This window comes from Notothenia coriiceps, unplaced genomic scaffold (assembly GCF_000735185.1).
Source record: "Notothenia coriiceps isolate Sejong01 unplaced genomic scaffold, NC01 NC01_scaffold00018249, whole genome shotgun sequence".
NCBI classification, from domain to species: domain Eukaryota; kingdom Metazoa; phylum Chordata; class Actinopteri; order Perciformes; family Nototheniidae; genus Notothenia; species Notothenia coriiceps.
This window is the reverse complement of record NW_011350950.1, coordinates 209,318-215,942: the sequence shown is the minus strand read 5'-3', so window position 1 is coordinate 215,942 and position 6,625 is coordinate 209,318. Positions and strand designations below refer to the sequence as shown.

At 41.9% G+C, this 6,625-nt stretch overlaps 2 long non-coding RNA genes across 2 annotated transcripts; one reads left to right on the top strand and one right to left on the bottom strand.

Annotated features, from left to right (window-relative positions):
- LOC104950909 (uncharacterized) lies at positions 1-2,425 on the top strand. Its single transcript, XR_798972.1, has 4 exons — positions 1-19; positions 95-217; positions 307-355; positions 507-2,425. It is a non-coding gene; the product is annotated as an uncharacterized lncRNA (long non-coding RNA).
- A 2,583-nt stretch (positions 2,426-5,008) lies between these two features.
- On the bottom strand, positions 5,009-6,069 carry LOC104950908 (uncharacterized). Its single transcript, XR_798971.1, has 2 exons — positions 5,897-6,069; positions 5,009-5,680 (listed from the first exon to the last, which is right to left on the bottom strand). It is a non-coding gene; the product is annotated as an uncharacterized lncRNA (long non-coding RNA).
- Between the last annotated feature and the right edge of the window lie 556 nt (positions 6,070-6,625).

The window sequence follows — 6,625 nt, the reverse complement described above, 5'->3', positions numbered from 1 at the left end:
AATAAGGGAGATCGTAGAGGTGAGAAAAACACCATGGAACTAAAGAGATGTGCGAGTTACCCTAGATGTTAAACCTTGGTGTCTCTGTTTCCAGGTGATGGACGGTCGTAAGCCGACAGGAGGGCGAGTCGAGGTGAAGGTCCGGCTGCGGGAGCCCCTGAGCGGACAGGACATGCAATCGAGCACCGAGCGATGGCTGGTGATCGACTCGTCACAGGTAGCGTTTTGATATACGGTTCTGCAGCATTGGAATCTCAATAGACGAAGCTAAGGTTGAATAAAAACATCTCACTTTTTATCTCCCAGGTTCTGGTTTAGATGCTGCTGCGAGTTAAGGACGGTTCACAAGATAAAGGTAGAAGGAAATTGTCTTTTTCTTAGAGTTAGATGACATGATGTTACCACCATAGCACATGAGAGTAGTGTTGATCTGAACCTGACAAGAAGTGAACAATTCTGTGTTTAAATGCATTTATTCACCCGACTGATAATTCCTCTGTCTGCAGATTAAAGGCACTCAATCAGAAACACTCGGAGGAGGATGGAGTTCAGGAAGTGATGAGGACGGTCTGCTCTTCAGAGGCGACTCGGAGCTACACGGGTCTCTGAATTTAGAACACTTTTGCACCTTTGCGAGACAGGAGAGCTCCGCCTGCGCTTCAGAGGAGGCGACGGTTTACGCGAGGTCAGTGTGACGCTCGCTGATGGACAAAAAGCACTTGTTGTTCCCCTGCTTTGTTTCATTGCTGCTGATTCTCACAGATTAAACTCCAGATATAGGCTTGTGATGCATATGGGGAGAAATTAGGGGTCCAGATTAGTCTGCTGAGGGGCTCAGTGTGATCCTGATCCTGCTGACATGACTTGAGTTAATATAATATATCGAAGAATGTGTATATATTCCTGTTATTACAGCTCTGGTATAGAGAACTGCAACTATGCACTAACACCAAAGTAATCACTGTTGCTGTAAAATCCTGCATATTTGAAATGTGCTCTTTAGCTGCCAAACCTGTTACAAAAACACCGGAGTGACAACGAGGGACTGGATTTTCTGTAGTGGGTTTTATGAGGTATGTGCACTCAGTAGATGGCGACTGGTATGCTCCAAGTTATGGGAAACTGACAGGAGGAAGAGTAACGATGCTTAGCAAGGTACTGCAGTGGACAGGGGAGCAGCTAAACACGTTAGTCACGTAGAAAAGACAATTTAAGGTTAAATGCTATATTTAGATTTATTTTGCCGCCAGACTCCATTGGCTTCAGTTTCCTGTCGTAAAGTGGGAAAGATATTCTCGTTAGGGTTAGACAGACAGAGCAATGCTTCTTTACCAACCGCCATCTACTGTAGTTACACTTGCTATTAATTAGTAAGTTATACAAAACCCATTAAATAAATCCCAACTATCCGGCTCTGTCTCCACTCTGTCTCCCAACACAATGTATCTTGTTTTCAGCGCGAGGACACTGGCAGATGCAGAGTCTCTCATATGTGTTAAAGGAGCAAAAGAAGGTAACATTTATTTAACTAATATAAAGAGCACACTCCCTCTTCAGCACCTTCTTAGTTCTCTCACTGGAACCTCTAAACTGCACACTGACCTTTCAGTGGCTTTGGGTGCGTTAGATTTATATTTGTCTTGTTTACACTCCACAGTACAAACTGAGCTGATCTTTAATCATCCACAAAGATAGACATCCATTGTTAATCTTTTAGTAAACATAGTTGGATGATCTTATTCTCCACATATTTTTAGTTGAATTAATAGTTTGACATTTTGGGAAATATGCTTTTTTGCTTCTGGCAGTGAGATGAGTGTCGTTCATCTGATCAAAATGTCCAACTATTCATTTACAAGGTGAAGCACAACTTTGACCAACTATGCATCTCCGTTGTTTTAAAGGGCCAGTTCACTCAAATTAGAGGAAGGATTCCCATCCTCTTACTTACCCACCCATAAACCGTGAAGATCGAGTAAAAAAAAAAAAATGTAAGTTGTTTGTTTTGAATTTGGAAATTGCAACACAAAAAATAAACAACAAAATAGTGAATTTACAATCTCAACTTTAAGGTCACATGGACAAAACAATGTAAAAACAACCACGGGACAGACCCTAGATTTACTGTCAAGGTGGATTTAAAAAAAATCTAACATGTAGTAACTAGTAAGTGGTTTTATTAGAGCATCTTTCTCCTGGTTAGATTCATAAAGAGTGACCAGAAGACATAGTGCAGTTAGAGGAAGGAGAAATATATGTTTTTGGTAATAATTTGAGTGAACTGACCCTTTAAATGTTCACCTGCAGCTTTATAATCAATGCTCCACAAGAAGCCATACCGTGGGCGTTTCTTAATGTCGAGTAAAGCTGCTGCAGAGCCACTATTTCCACTACGCCATCGAGTAGCGCCGAAGGACTGTTTAAATGCCCAGCATTCGGCGCCACTCGATGGCGTAGTACACTTGAAATAGTGGCTCTGCAGCAGCAGGTTGACTCGACATTGAGAAACGGCCCCACTCTCTGAGCCACTTCTACAGATTTACCTCGGCAACATCACTCGGTTGCCTATAGTTACGGTGGTCGCCACATTTCTGTTTCTCCTTCTGAGGAAAACTTCATGAATCAATGCATGTTTAGGTTTATTTAAAACACTGATAAACATCATTTTAATTTCTGGTAAAACATGTGTTTCTAAAGAACGATGATGTCATGTTGTTTGTTTTACTTAATGATAATCTAAAACAGAATCGAGGCTATATTTTTGTTTTAAATTGAATTTGCCTATCCTGCTTCAAAATGTACCAATTAAAAACTCTTGTTTTAATTTTGCATTGTCATGTTTTACTCGAGTTAAAAGGAAACCGTTGAACCTGAAAACGAGGTAGAAACTAAACCACTCCAACAAATTTCAATTTTCTATAAGTATTTATTTTACATATACTACAGTTTTTCATAAAGACCACTTTTCTTGACATTTGTAGTGTAAAGGAAACAAAAGATGCACAGGGTTTTTGGCTTTTTAAACATTTTTGACGTTTGTTTATTAAAAAAAACGGATACCAAAACCCGGTTTATGAACGACTGGATTTATCTTTTGATTTAATCCACAAACTAAAAAGATATAACTGTCAAAATGCAAAGTTGATTTTCTCTCACCGTTTCAAGCTGGTTTGCATGCAGTGTTATAATTTAGGAGAGTAACTGAATAAAAAACCAAAATGCTACTTTTTCAGTCAAACAAATTGCACCTTTTTTCTTTTGGATTCAGGACATATTGCACGCGTCAGAAAAACAACAGATGAACGTCACACAGTGATCGAGACGCTCTGGTTTGATCACAGTAATAAACCCAGAACTGATGACCTAGCGTTACTCTGCTACACGAGATCCTAAAATACTTCAGATTGAGAAATCAACTAAATGCTACGGGTCTAACTCAGAAGGCTCGTCTGCAGATTTCCACGTGATTGTCTGATCCTCACTTATGACGACGAGTTTTTGCTTTTAAAAAACCCCTCACTGCGTTACCAAACAGAATTCTTTCGTGTAGCCCCTTCGGTTTTAAATCAAGCTAATGTAAAAGCAGGAGGAATTGCCATAATGCAGAATGATAGATACGATGTACATTTGGACACGACAGGGTGGTTTTTGGTGATTAGTCTAGCCAGAAACAAAACACACACATTGCAGATTTGTAACAGAAACAGGAGGAATACATTCTTTAATTGTTCCAGGTCCATGAAGCTGCAGGAGAGCGCAGTCCAGAGCAGATCTGTGTGAAGACGCTCAGTTACTCAAATCTGCACGCTTCCTACGAAACGTTTGGAAAAGTCTTTAGTGGGATGTTCATGACTTTGGAAGGATGATACATTCAGATTCAGGTCCAATCCAACTCTTTGTTTCTGCAGGATCTTCAATAACACTCGTCTCTTCTGCCGTTGGAAAATAAAAACGTCTTTCAGGACACAACGGCAGCTCGCTCTCACTCTCCTGTTAATGGCTTAGAATCCAGTGCACTGCTTCTGCAAATGAATACAGTTCTTATATATATATATTTATTTATATATCTTTACATCTTCAACCGTTATTCTCCTTGAAATAACTTGAGTGGAGGACACACAACGAGCACTGATGATGAGCTTTATGTTCAGATCCAGTTTGTCAATAAAGCTTTTTTCGATTCCTTTTATCTGCTGTTGGACAAAAGGGCTTTCTGTTGCTTCAGTAACACAGTCTTCATTTCTGGAGGCTACAGATGGCGCTTACAAAAAGGTTAACAACAGGTACATGAAGTAAAGCCTCTGGTGTTTGATGATAAAGCTTAAGGAGGTGAAGCTAAATGTTTCTGTTTGATGGATCGCTGCTGCAGGCACTGAGCACCACGGTGCGACAAATCAAATAAAATCACCACACAGAAACACCGTGGGATTCCTCATCGGATGATTTAAAGAGTTCCTTTTTGTTAACGTTGCTGCAAAAAGGAATAATCCGGACTTCTTTCAGCAGTGGATACGAGTCTCCGTGCTACACAGAGCTTCAGGAGCGCCGGCTGCCACAGTGACGTTACCGTGACGTTACCGTGACGATGAGCTACAGACACAGCCTGTAAAGTATCCACCCTCCCTGGAAATCATTGTTTTACAACTCCAGAGCACAAAGTGGCTTCAGTTTTTACACTGATCAACAGAAAACAACCATTTAATAAGGATGTTATTATTATTATTAATAGTTTATTGCGTTACTATTCAGCAAGTCCTTCGTTTCTGCACCTCTGACAGAAAATGTGCGGCGAAGCAACCACATGAATCTGCTCAGCTGCCAAATATAATAAAAAAAAAAAATGAGGTGTAGCAGACGTGGAGCTCGGTGGGATCTTGGGACAAATTCTGAGTTGAATAGGATCCGACCGCTGGAGTGAATAAAATAAATAGAGCACCTTCTTAAAATCAACTCACTTATATCCTTCTTCAATTAGCGTTTTATTTTTAAATCTAACAAAAATGAGGGAGTGTTAAATACCTTTTTATTAGACATCTTAGTTATGATAACTTATAATATTGTAAAGAAAAGTCAATTTGCATATTACGTTTAGTAATGGTATTGCTTCTCTAATCGACTGTCAGAGTAAATCATAAATAAGGTCGGATGATTCAATGAAGTCATTAGATTTTGTAGAGTTCCGACTAATCCTATTTTTCTGTTAATTAGTGTAAAATATAATGATGTAAAAACCAAAAATCCTTCCAGGGAGTTGATACTGTTCACGGCGCTGTGACACACACTGATCGACAGTCTGACCTCAGGTGTGTGTGTCCTGCTCGCAGCGCCTCACAGGACCAGCAGGGGTCAGGGTTTCTGTCAGCTGAGGGTCATGTGATCATCAGGGACCTGGCTACTCGATGCATAGTTTTGACGAGATGCTGACGAGATGCTGCGACCCGCCTCAAGGTCAAACGGCTGGAGAGGGAGAGGGGGAGGGGAGGGGTGACGTCATAAAACAAACGGGGTTCGGAGGCTCCTACGAGACGATCTCCAGGATGTAGAAGACGAGCTCCATGACGACGGGGCCCTCGCTCAGCTGGCAGGCCCCGCTGTGGATGACGGGGATCAGAGCGCTGTCCAGGTCGCTCAGGTACCGAGGGGGGAGGGGCTGCCCGTTACTGCCCGCCAGGTAACCCACCTGTTACCGTGACAACATGTTAGACTGGATCCTCGCTACACACTACTGTCAGCAAAACATCAAGATTCAATTGACATGGTCTCTGAAATCTTTAAGTTATTAGTATTTATGTCATATCTACGATTCCACAAAAAACGTGCTGCTTTTGTTCCTACGTTTTATTTACAGTCCAACTAAACACTACGATGATACACAATATAATAAGAGGTTCCCCACCTGGTCTGAGTCCAGCGTGACCCTCAGGCCCAGCTTGGCCATGCCGTCCTCCTTCAGCAGCTTCAGGTGGGGACACAGCGCCACGCAGAACGCCCTCGCCACGTTCTCCGTCAGCCGGCTGTGATCCGCCGGGTCGCTCAGACCGCTGGGCTGGTCCTCGCTCTGGAGGAAGAACACCTGAGAGGCACATCAAATCAAAAGGTCTTAATTAAAGGCCGTGTTTCTGTTTCTGACACTAACCGCTCCAATAGTACAGCAACAGAGACTAAAGTTATGACACATACATGTTACATAGGTATACTGCACATCATAGTGTATATATAGCATTACAAGCTTTAGGAGGGGGCTAGATTAGTACAGAACATTTTTTTTAAACAGTCGTAGAAACTGAGAGGCAGAACCGGTTTTAAATGAGGGCTGTGATTCTGTCTAACAATGTTTTTACTTTTCAACACAAACAGCAACAGAGACTAAAGTCATGACTGTAATCTTCTGAATGAAATCCTTGTTAAGTATACTGCACATCATATAGTGTATATATAGCACATTACACGCTTTAGGACAGTGGTTCCCAACCTGGGGGGCTCACAGACTCGCCTGCAGCGCCGTGCACACAGAGATCCGCAGGTGGAGAACAGAGCTCGATGTGGTCAATGCTCATTCGCCGTAAGTATTTTCGCGGAAACACGAGCAATCTGTCCACCCGCTGGTCAAAAGGCATCATATTCA